Source organism: Dermacentor silvarum, chromosome 2, assembly GCF_013339745.2.
Source record: "Dermacentor silvarum isolate Dsil-2018 chromosome 2, BIME_Dsil_1.4, whole genome shotgun sequence".
Classification (NCBI taxonomy): Eukaryota; Metazoa; Arthropoda; class Arachnida; order Ixodida; family Ixodidae; genus Dermacentor; species Dermacentor silvarum.
Genome location: NC_051155.1, coordinates 73,005,421 through 73,017,443, shown reverse-complemented (window position 1 = coordinate 73,017,443; position 12,023 = coordinate 73,005,421). Strand labels below are relative to the sequence as shown.

General features: G+C 50.2%; 1 long non-coding RNA gene and 1 other non-coding gene across 2 annotated transcripts in view; one reads left to right on the top strand and one right to left on the bottom strand.

Annotated features, from left to right (window-relative positions):
- LOC125943061 (uncharacterized) overlaps positions 1 to 12,023 on the top strand; it is a 195,303-nt gene that overhangs the window by 26,907 nt on the left and 156,373 nt on the right. The gene's annotated exons all lie outside the window — the stretch shown is intronic.
- Trnas-aga (transfer RNA serine (anticodon AGA)) lies at positions 3,087 to 3,161 on the bottom strand. The gene has a single exon. It is a non-coding gene; the product is annotated as a tRNA-Ser (tRNA).

Here is a 12,023-nt window from a genome sequence, read left to right as displayed (position 1 = left end):
TGTTCTTCTATGAACTGGTCGGCAAATGTCGCGTATTCAGCTATGCTCTTTAGGTTACGTTCCTTCAGAAAGATTGCCAGCTTCGGACTGCAGCATGTCAAGAACTGCTCCGTGACTACACGATCTCTTACTCCATCGTATGTTTTTTTCTGTGTTGGACATATTTATCCACCTGTCGAAGTAGTTAGCTATACGCGATGCGAACTGCTTCACCGTTTCCGCATCGTACGGTTTTGTACTTCTGAACTTTTCCCTAAATACCCCCGCCGTCAATCTAAACCTCTGTAGTAGGGTGCTTTTCACCTTGTCCTAGTCCAATGATTCTGATGTTGGCATTCTGCCATACACACTCAGTGCTTCTCCTGACAAACAAAGACTTAACGCAGTTGCCCGTTCACTCTTTTTCCAACCCTTACCAAGGGCCATCCGTTCGAATCGTTGTAGGTACGCATCGAGGTCGCCCCTCTTGTCATCAAAAGGCGCCATTAGTTCTCTAGGGCATATTTTCTGCGCGCGGGTCGACCCTGTTTCTGACGATACAAACCGTATCTCGTCTGCTGAGTTCTGTGCATTTGATTCAGCTAGTCGTAACTTCAGTTCGAATATCTCCTTTTCTATCTGTGCTCTTTCCTTATGTAGTTGTGCTCTCATGTGTTCAGACCTCTCATGTTCTTCGCGTGCCATCGCAAGTGACGCCGCGCTCTGATCACGCAACAAATTAGTGAGTTCTTCCCCATTGAGACCTGTCTTTTCCGCCACATTAGATAACTTGTCCAAATCTATGGCTCGCGCTGCTCGACAACCGCAACGATGAGTATCCTGGCAGGCTCGCCACTATTTTGTCACGGTTACCGGTGCACGAAACAGGAATCAGGACAAAGACACACAAAACACATTTATGATGTACCACAGCGATAAGTCCACGTCAAATCTATACACAACCGCAAGAATCGTCACACTGAGTTCGATATCTACTTCTCAAAACGTCCTAATGAGTCCCTTGCGATGTGGCGCTTCCGTGTCTGCTTTGATGTGCTTCTTGCGCATGGCCCGGTGGAATGCTGGCTTCTCTGATGAGGGTTGTCTCCCTAGAATCGGCCTGGCTTGTCGAGCGATGTCGTCGGTGAAGTTATCCCCGTAGCACAGGACGGGGTAGTTGTCCTCGGACCAAGCCTTTGCTGGCGACCACGGTGCACAGCCGAGGGGCGTGGAGGATCACGCCCGACTGGTGCAGGGCCACTGTCGTCCTCCTCCTACTCAATTCTTCGATATCGACGCCATTGGTCACCTCCTTATTGTTGTTGTCTTCGCCCAGTCTCCTAGCGGACTTCTTCCTTCTTTTCTTCTAGCCGTCTTCTTGCTCCTTCCAGACCACGTCAGCCTTCTCCTTCTTCCTTCTTTTTCTTCCACTTCAGCTCGTGACACGGCTGTTCCAGGACATGTTAACTCGACTTTTGAGATTCGCATATGGAATCATACGTTTCATGCAAAGGACGCAAAGCGGATATCCTCTGCAAAAGACTAGGTTTACAATTTCCTTTGGCAACAGAATATCACCATCTGCGAGAATGTAATCAGCACAGCAACAAAGCTGGAAGTATTTTGCGAGATGCAAGAACCATGATCACCTGACCTTTAAATAAATGCTCTCGCACTGCATCCGAGAATTGACAGCTTGTACCGCACACATTGTGAAAGTAGCAACATGCCGTGCCTGTGGAGAACATAACAAAACACTAATAAAAATGGGATGTTGCTGTCATGGAACATTAGGAAAACAACAAGTACCTATCCTAAAGAACTACGTAATGGAATATACACCTTACATGCTTACCCGACCGGCGCACCCCAGCTTTATGGAATCCACATATACATATTTTTTCCCAAATGCATAGTGGCTAATAAAATGGGGGCGCCTTAACAATTCTCTAGGATGTAGAGATAGGATAATAGAGGATGCAAAGGGAAATCAAAATTGTAAGACATGTTGCAAACTGTTATTACAACATTTTAGTGAATCTTGCCCCAATGAAAGAGTGCCACTCTTTCGGTGACCTTTCACTTGTAATAAGAAGTTATGCTTTTTGTGCAATAGAATTAGCGCGAAGCAAACGAGCACACATGCAATGACACACATTACAAGCGGTACACGTTTTGATAATTTTGGGCTTGCACTGGATTGGGATGCCTGTTGCCTGAAACCTTTTTTTTTGTGTTTTGTGACAGACCTGTTCTGACTTAACAACTGTTATTCGCTGAGTGCATACTAGATATGCTAGACTGCACCGCAATACTGTGCTGCAGCCAACACATTTGCTTAACCAAGTCCTGAGTGTAGTGTCCGCGCCAGGTAAGCGCCGGTTGGTCAACGTGCACTTCAAGGAGTTGTTGGTAAACAAGAGGACGTACGTGAGCGGCACCGTGTGCGTGTGCAAATTCACTTTATCTGCATTTATTTGTTCATTTACAAAGGTATACGCAACATGGCTAAGGACCAAGAAAAAGAAACACGCATATCCAACGCATATGCTGGAACTATGTGAAGGGAGACTTTTGTGAAACGGTTATTTATATGCTACACAACAAAATTCGACGTGTACTGTCGCCTTCATTTTTCTCCTATGCAACCTGCAATCTGATAAAACTTTCATTTTTAGGCACCGCACTGGGCTCAAGTGTAACATCATGATGTGCAGTCTGTGTGTAGCAGACAGCTATATATCTACAGATTTTATGTCGTGATTGATTGTATGAGCGTGGAAAACAGCTGCGCTCACTGGCACTAATTTTGCGGTCCTGAAGTGTCTGTATATGCCTGGTTTCTCTGCTAAATAGGGGCATTGCCCCCCCCCCCTCCCCGCGCTTCCTCGTCCTCGCAGCAAACATTGTGCGCCATGCTCTTCCTAACCGGCTGCAGAGAAAGCGGTGCAGTATACTTCATGACGACGTAATACTTCAGCGGAAATCCGCTAGGTGGAGATAAGTAATTAAAGGGAAACTGAGACATCCACCCAAATGTAGCAATTTGCTACAATGGAAACCCAACCGGTTTCCTCGAAAAAAAGCCTCGCAGTTGAAGAAAAATTCGTCCTGGTCCGGGACTCGAACCCGGGACCACCGTCTTTCTGGGGCAGCCGCTCTACCATCTGAGCTAACCAGGCGGCTAGCTCAGATAGTATTCTTTTGCTTTTTCTTTTTTTTTTCTTCAACTGCGAGGCTTTCTTTCGAGGAACCCGGTTGGGTTTTCATTGTAGCAAATTGCTACATTTGGGTGGATGTCTCAGTTTCCCTTTAATTACTCATCTCCACCTAGCGGATTTCCGCTGAACTATTACGTCATACACTTGCCTTTGCTTCGAGTTGTCGACAAATTCGACTTCGCCCTGCCATCTGCTAGCCGCCTGGTTAGCTCAGATGGTAGAGCGGCTGCCCCGGAAAGGCGGTGGTCCCGGGTTCGAGTCCCGGACCAGGACGAATTTTTCTTCAACCGCGAGGCTTTCTTTCGAGGAACCCGTTTGGGTTTCCATTGTAGCAAATTGCTACATTTCGGCGGATGTCTCAGTTTCCCTTTAAGTATACAACTTCGGGTCTTCCGCTGCACTTCCTAAATGACGATAGATAACGCGGAACAAAAAAAAGTGAAAAACGAAACAAAACAAATGTAGTCCCAAAGAAGCACAGCAATGTGCTCCTAAGACTGAGGACAAATATTTCTGATTGCGGTGATCAGCGAAGTGCACAGCTCGTATCCTATCTTGTGGCACTATTTTAGGTGATTTCTATCTCAAACACTTTGTTAGTCTGACCGTGCCCTTCGTTGCAAATTGCTTCGGACCATGTTAGGATGGTCATGGCAGACGAAAACAGCTTCCATCCGAAAATACAACTCTGACGAATAGGGTGCGTCGGGAGCACATCGACGTTTTATTGCGATAGCAATTATATGGACACTCAAAAGCAGATTTCTGCCGTCGGCGTCGCCGTCGCCGTCGCCGTGAGGTTCCGTATGACGTCAATGGAGATGAAATCGTGGCCGCGCGCCGCCGAACGCTGTATGTGCGAGTGAAAGGGCGCGAGGGACGCGCTCATTCACGGGGAGTGAACGCACGGCGGAGAACAAACGCGCGTTCTGCGCCGTGCTTCCTTAAGGGCTGCAGAAGTAGGCGTCTCTTTCCTCCTTTACAATCACCATATATGTAGAGCAAACGCGCCTTCTTCCAATGCGCGAGAGGCCGTGGGGGAGGGGGGAAGGGGGGGGGAAGGGAGGCGGCGTTTAGCTGCGGCACCAAGTGCCTATTTATATCAGAGGCTCCGGCAACAGACACCAACGCCGCACGCATTTTGAGCGAACGCGGGCAAAACGCCGACGGAGTCGACAACAGTTCTGCGTGTTGCCGGTGCTGCTGCATGTCCAAGGTTATACACCTGATAAAGCTACTATCATTACTCCGTATAGCTCTCTACAAATTTGCTATCGCAATTGATGCTTCGCCTTTTAGGTGAAACTGCGACAACTTTTTTTCGGCCCTTAGCTTTAAAACAAATGTATGCAGTAACTTCCGGCCCGCTTGGATCGCGTGCGCATCAGGTGAGAAAACGACGACTGACACCAGAACACGCGGAGGTAGGCAAATGAAAGTTGGTTTAAAAAAATCACAGCATATCCACGGGGTGAATGATGGTTAGTGGGCGAAGCTCCGGAGGGAATCATCGGATCTCCCGCTTAAGGGGACGCTAGCTCAAACGCGTTAGAAACGTGCAGTACTCTCTAGTAAGGGGGAGCGGCCACAGCGTCATACGCAGCCATTTACACATGCCGGAACGTGCACCGCGTTTGCCGACGCCATCACATGACTGCTGAGAGAGTATACCCCCCGTATTCATAAACGCTCCTCGACTTGAACTTGACTTGCCACCGCTTTGGGCAGCGCGTTCGAAACGCGTTGCAGGTAAGGCATGCAGGTAAGGTAAGGCCACAGCGTCTTACACCAGCTTCTTACACGGGCCGTAACGCGCTAGCACAAACGCGTTAGAAACGCGCTAGAAACGCGGCCTTTCGTTAATGTAGGGTATTTATTGCCATCGTGGTGCCTGTGTCCATGTCCACTTCGTGGCGTAGTGGGCTAACGCCGCGCGCTCCGAAGCGAGGGGTCCCTGGTTCGATTCCGCGCTACGGACAGAACTTCGGAATTTTTTTTTCTCATTTTTCTCAGACTGGTTACACACTACTGGTTACACACTACTACTACGACGACGGGGACGGAACGGGTGCCGCTATAAGGAGCTTCGCCCCTAAAAGCACCGTATATGCACGAAGTGAATGTTGATGAGTGGGCGAAGCACCAACAATTCGCAACGATCATTCGGGTAACCGAATGCAACGAAAGCAACGATCATTCGAGTAACCGTCAGTCCCCCGTACATTGCCCACTGGATCATGCAAATTAGTGACAACAGATGTGTACAGTATATACAGTGTTGTTTTATAGGTCGTATATAGTATTGAGGTGCGTACTTCGTTAAGACAGCCTTGTGATCAGTGCAGCAGCACGGCGACGCCGGCAAGCAGACCCAGAGGCGGCGTGAGTGCGGGAAGCGGCGGTAAAACGCCGGAAGCGTTCTCTACCTCAGGTTGGTGGCGCCGATGCTCGGTTCAAGCGTGAGCTTCGCGAACCCTCAGCTCCGGGTCCGCATGCCGGCGTTGTCGTGCTACTGCAGCTTGGCGAGCCCTCAGCTCCGGGTCTGCTTGCCGGCGCTGCCGTTTTGCTGCAGCTTCCCGCGCCCTCGACTCCGGGTCCCCTTGTTGTCTGCGTCGCCGTGGTGCAGCAGCTTTGCGAGCTCTCGACTCCGCTTTCAATTGAGCCGTCACTGTCGCTTTTTCACCCATAGCGGGTGCGCCGTTATCAGAAGCGACCGTTATCATCCATGGCTGAAGCAAGAGAGCGCACGTCGGGAACGGGCGCTTATATAGCCCTTGTGCACCGAAGCGCCCCTAGCGGACTCCATGCAAACCAGAGCTACGGACGACGAGGGAGGGACAATGCTCGGCCCCAGGGTGCTTCGCCCCTAAAAAATATCGCTTTGCTTTGGCTTCAGAATCCTCCTCCCCAAAAATGCGACTGCGACTGAGGGACATGCTATAGCAAGCCCTTTTAGTCATAGTTATTTGCAAAAAGTACCCCGCTGTCTATCGCCATTGCTACCTATCTTTGTCTTCTTTTGCGCAATTTAGTTGAATTTGCCATCAGACAATGCAAAAATGCTAAAGATTGTGTGGGAACAGAAGACTCGGAACAAGTAACCATTTATTCGTCGGGGCAACTACGCTGATGTTGCGGCCATGATGTCGAGCTTCTTCTTCTTGTTCTGCGGACGCCAAGCGCACTGTCCACTACATGGCTCCCCCCCTAGCGATGAAGGCATTGCCGTCGAGCGGTTTATCTGCTTCAGATGGTGTTGACAGCGTCCATGTGAGCTGGCTTCAAACGATCTATAGATATCGTCTCTTCGCGTCCGTTAACAAGGAGAGTGAAGTACTTAGGATCGCGCTTCAGGACTTTAAAAGGAGCGTCGTAAGGTGCTTGTAGTGGAGTGCGAGTGGCATCGTGGCGGATGAAGACATGACTTGTATGAAGTAATGCAGGACTTATATACACGGTCTTGCAATACTGACGAAGCGGTGGTGGTACGACAGTAGCCATAGTCGTTCGCAGGCGGTCGGCGTAAGAGTGTAGCTCAGCTGATGTCGGCTCCGAGGCAAAGAACTCGCCGGGTACGCGAAGTGTCGTGCCGAAAACCAGCTCTGCGGATGAACGCTGTGTGTCTTCTTTCACCGCGGTGCGAAGACCTAGTAGAACCAGAGGCAGGCGCTCTGTCCATGGAATTCTTGAGTGCTGCGCACGCAGTGACTCCTTCAGTTGACGGTGGAAGCGTTCCACCATGCCGTTGGAACTGGGGTGGCAAGCGGTAGTTCGTATGTGTGTTACGCCTAGAAGGCGGGAGAGAGCCCGAAAGAGGGACGATTCGAATTGCCTCTCTCGGTCTGTCGTTATGGTGTGTGGGACGCCATAACAAGCGATCCAGGTGTGCACAATTGAATTTAGGAGTCTTCATAACATGTTTAAAATCACATTTTAGGGCACTATAAAACGAAAGATTACAGTGTGGATTTTGCTGAAATATTCACAAATGCAGATCGGAAATTTACGTTACCTCAGAATAGAAGAGTGCCAACACCGCTATCATTTTTGGCTGTTCTTGATGCTTTAGCTTGCCTCTGTTGTTAGACTTGCAGTTTTTTTAGCCTTTAAATTGTAGGTTGGAAGCGGCAGGTCTATCAGCTATTGTGTGTTTTTTAAATGCGAAGCATTTCTTGGCGAACATTTGCTGCTTTTGCAGTATATATCTAGCCGCCTAGGTCTTTGTGCTCTCATGGTCGTTTCGTCAACTTGGTATATACCAAAATTGGCATACTATGACAAGAGTTTATGACGAACATAAATGATATGTCATGACATGCGTGTCATGTAGGTCATGAAACAGCCCCCTACTTCTTGGTGCTCTCATGGTCGTTTCGTCAACTTCGTATTACCAAAATTGGTAGACTATGACAAGAGTATATGAAGAACATAAAGGATAAGTCGTGGCATGAATGTAATGACATGCGTGTCATGTAGGTCATGACAATGGCCCAGCGAAAAAGATTACCACTCTTAAACCACTGAAATGGGTTCGGACGTGGGTACTAAGTGAAGGAAACACATGTTGGTAGAAGTCTAGTGATGAGCATGACTGAGAAAAAATGACAATGACTCAGCGAAAACACAGTAACACTCAAAGACCACTGGAATGGGTGCGGGCGTGGGTACTAAGTGAAGGGAACACTAAAGGATTGTGGTAGAAGTCATAGTCATGACCATGACTGAGCAAAAATGAGAAGACAGAAGCACACAAAATCGTCGTCATGCGCCCAACGGCATAAAGCATTAAATATAGAAATGTAGGCCGCTTTCGGCGATGCATAGCAATAGTGCTCGATGGTTCCTTCCATAGAGCCATGAATCATAGTCCGGTGGTGGCGTAGGATGAAGGCCCACTGTTTGCAGGTAGCGCCGTCGTACCTGGTTTTGACCAGGGCATGTTCACAACAGGTGTTTTATTGTTGCCGCGAACGCTCGAGCTGGGCAATATGGGCAGGTATCCGCAAATTATCCACGGAGGTGTTGTGGCCAGGCATAGGTGACCGATGAGGTAACTGCCAACCCCACACGGACTTTCCACAGCACCACCTCCTCCTGGCGTGTAAGGCCAGGAGGAGGTGGCCAGGAGAAGGCGTGGGAGGTTTGAACCACACGGTGAAATTAAATCTCGTGTGGTGTGGCGGAGAATCTCCTTGTGTTGGAGGAAATCGCCCTGGCGGTCACTTGGGAAAGGTGCATGCACAGATAGTGGCAGCTCACTCTGGGTGGCGGTGTCAGCTTGTAAGTGAGCAGAAATAGTGTGCCGTGGGATCCACTGTATCCGAATCTGACCGGGAATCTGTGCAGTCATTCGGTGTATTTCGTCTGTGACAGGGTGGCCATTCCGAATCTCCTTTATGGCTGATGTGGAATCAGTGCGTATATTATAACCGGTGCTGGCGACGTGGAATCAGCTGTCACCAAGTTTGTTGCGTCTCGTATGGCGAAAAGATCTGCACTGACCGATGGGACCGGAGTTGTCAGACGGTACACATAATTAGCACTTATGGATGGGCGCCCTTGCACCACGGTGGACGTAACCGCTTGTATGTCCGTGCAGCTCGCATTGGTGCAGGCCACCAGTGAACCTGTCGAGAGTGCGGCATCGACTTCTTCCATGCGGCGGCGGAAGGTAGCTGATGGGCCAGGGACCGGATTTCGGAGGCGTCCGATGGGTTTGTTGTCAGTAAGTTGCTGGTGGTCCCAGGGTGGAAGGGTGTCTACCGAAGATGGCAAGGTAGAAACCGGGCAAGGATGCCGCTAAGTCAGCAGCAGGTTGCAGAAATGATGGCTTTAGATGCCTTGCTTGACGGCGTTGATGAATCAGCTTGTCAATGGTGTTTAGTTTCGCCTCTTCCTGAAGTGTCGGGTTTGGCGTGCATCGTGGAAGACCGGTAACGACGCGCATTGCTTCCCTGTTGATGCATTCTAGACGGGCCAAATCTATAGCCCTGAGCTGCTGCAATTGAGCCGAATAGATAAGACGAGGCTGCAGAACTGTTCGGACGAGTAAACGGGAACTTTTGGTGCGGGCTCCCCCAGCCTTGGAGCAGATGCGTCTGATCAGATGAAGCACCCGGTGCGCTTGCTGCCTAATTTAGCGGATCCAAGCTTTTGTTGAGCCATTTGCCGTGATGACGACGCCTAGTATGCGTAGCTGGGGAGCTGGCGTGAGAGCACATCCAGGTAGATGCACGTGGATAGGCGTGTCCAGAAGCCGTCGACGGCCCTAGCTGTTCGCAACCGACATGTGGAGCGTCTTCTGTGTTGAAAGTGTCAGTCCTATGGATTGACACCACTCGTCGGCTGTGTTGAGTGCTTGCTGCAAGGTGGGTTCCTGTCGTTGCAGGTCGTTGTGAACACTCTATACGGTAATATCATCGGCGTATATAATGTAGTATATGTCTGAGATCACTGCCAAAGCCCACCCGAGAGGTAACATTGCCAGGTTAAAGAGCAACGGTAGTAGCACATACCCCTGTGGCACATCCCGCTTTGCGTTGAAGCTGCCGGTTGCGTGTCCCGCCACACGGATTGCAAACGTCCGTTGAGTGAGGAAGCACTTTACAAAATTACAGACGCGCTCTGGTAGTCCCACGCAACGCATAATTTCAAGTATAGCAGCGTGGCTAACTTCATCGTAGGCCTTATGCACATACATGACTAATATTGTTCGCACCCGGCGAGTCCGATTTCCTGCCAAAACCATGCCAGTAAGCGCTCCAAGGCCATCTTCTGTGCCCAGGTGGGGACGCAATCCAATTTGTGCAGGATGATACCACTTGAATTGTTCAAGCCACCAGGTTATTCGCGTAGCAAGCATTTTCTCAGTTAATTTGCAGACAGTGGCCGTTAAGGCAATAGGGCGAACGTTGCGGAGATTAGAAGGGTCTTTTCCTGGCTTGGGCATAGGTATAACTTCAGCGTGTGTCCACAATGCAGGTATATTGCCTTCAGTCCACACGTGATTGATGTTATCCAGGAGCGAGACCAATGATGTCTCAGTAAGGTTTTTGAACAATTCGTAAGGTAATCCGTCAGGTCCAGGTGCTGTGCGTGGTCCCGACGCGTCGATAGCTGCTATCAATTCTGGCATAGTGAACGATGCCTGGATTCCAGCGATTGCCCCTGGATTAGGGTGTCGGCCGACCGTCGAAGGCAGGATAACAGAGTGATCCACATGAGCAGGAAGCACATCGTAGTGTGGGAAGAATGTCCGAGCTATTTGTCGCGCCGCATTCAACGGCGTATCCGCAGAGGCGAGAAGCACGGAAGCCGTGGGGTCGGACTGACGTTGACCCATCTCCATTGCACGAAAAGTACGCCAGAGAGAGGCTGTGCGTGAAGAGGGTCTGAGGGACGCGCATCAATCCAGCCATCGTCCTCTGCCCAGTCTTCGTTCGTGCCGACGGGCTTGTGCCGTGATACGGCGCATTTCAATTTTCGCTTCGATCGACGTGGGATCACGCGTTACAGCAAGCTCAGCCCGGCCCCGAGCCGTCCAAAGGCGCAGCAGTTGCAGATCTGGGGCCGCACGACCTTCATCTACCCAGGCCGTTTGCGTTGCTGAATTAAGCGCTTGTCGAAAAATTGTTTTAAGGTTTTGCGGCGACAGATCCTGTCTTATGAGCACTGCCTCCCGAAAGGCGTCCCAGTGAACAACTCTACAACAGCGAACGAAGGCGGGAATGTCCGTGGGTGGGAAATTCGAGTGAGATGGGGTAATGGTCACTCCCCCAGCAGTCTGGTTCACGTCGACATCCGATTACACCGGTTCCCAACCACCATGACAGATCGGCCGAGTAGGACGAAGCGTGTGGGTGATCCGTACGACGCCTTGGAATTGCAACGTCGTTGAGCAGCTGGAAGTGTGCGTCCACAAATGTGTCCCAGACGTGATTCCCACGAGCTGATGATGTTTTATATCCCTATGCCACATGTGGAGCATTTAAGTCACCTGCGACCTATTGGTCGCAGGTGACTTAAATGCGTGATGATTTCGAAGAGAGTGAATCCATCCCAGTCTTATTCGGGTAGAAGAGCCAGTGTGCGGCTTAGCGTAAAACGACACCAGGATTACGTCTGTTTTCTTTAGGCGAACTTTAACCGCGACGACTTCCTGTGATTGCGAACACCATTTGGACAGATCGATGGCACTTTGAGGCAGGCTTGTAAGTACATATAATGTGGCTTTACCTGGTAGGACATTGGTTGGGATACAACATCGGTCTGGCATACTAGGATTAGCGTATAAAGTGAAAGATGGGATAGATAATGTGGCATTTGGTTCTTGAAGCAGTACTGCCCGAGAAGCATGACGGCCCAAGGTAAGCCGTCTGCGTAGTTCACTTATCTTGCCCGGTAGGCCACGACAGCTCCATTGCAGAACGTTTTGTGGCCGGGAGTGTTGCGACGACATCATTTTGGAAGATTAGAGGCCACAACTTCTGACAGTAACATCAGCTGTTGGGCCACGAATTGCAAAAGTTCCATAGGTGTCAGGTCAGCGGATGGAGTACGCGGTTGTTGAAAAGACTGGACGTTTGTGTCACGCGACGATGTGCACGGTGCTGCCGTTTGTCTTGTTAACAGTTCTCGGCGGCACCGAAGGTGATCCATCTCTGCTTGAAGTCGGGCCAAGTTCGTATCCAATGCCACGGTGTTTCCGTTTGTGAAGGAGAAGGCGCAGAATTTGTCAGTGAAGGCCTCCTGCGCGGCTCTTTTACCGCGGCACTGTAGTTTTCTTTTCCGTGGAAGGCGTGAGCTCCGCGACGTAAGAGTCGT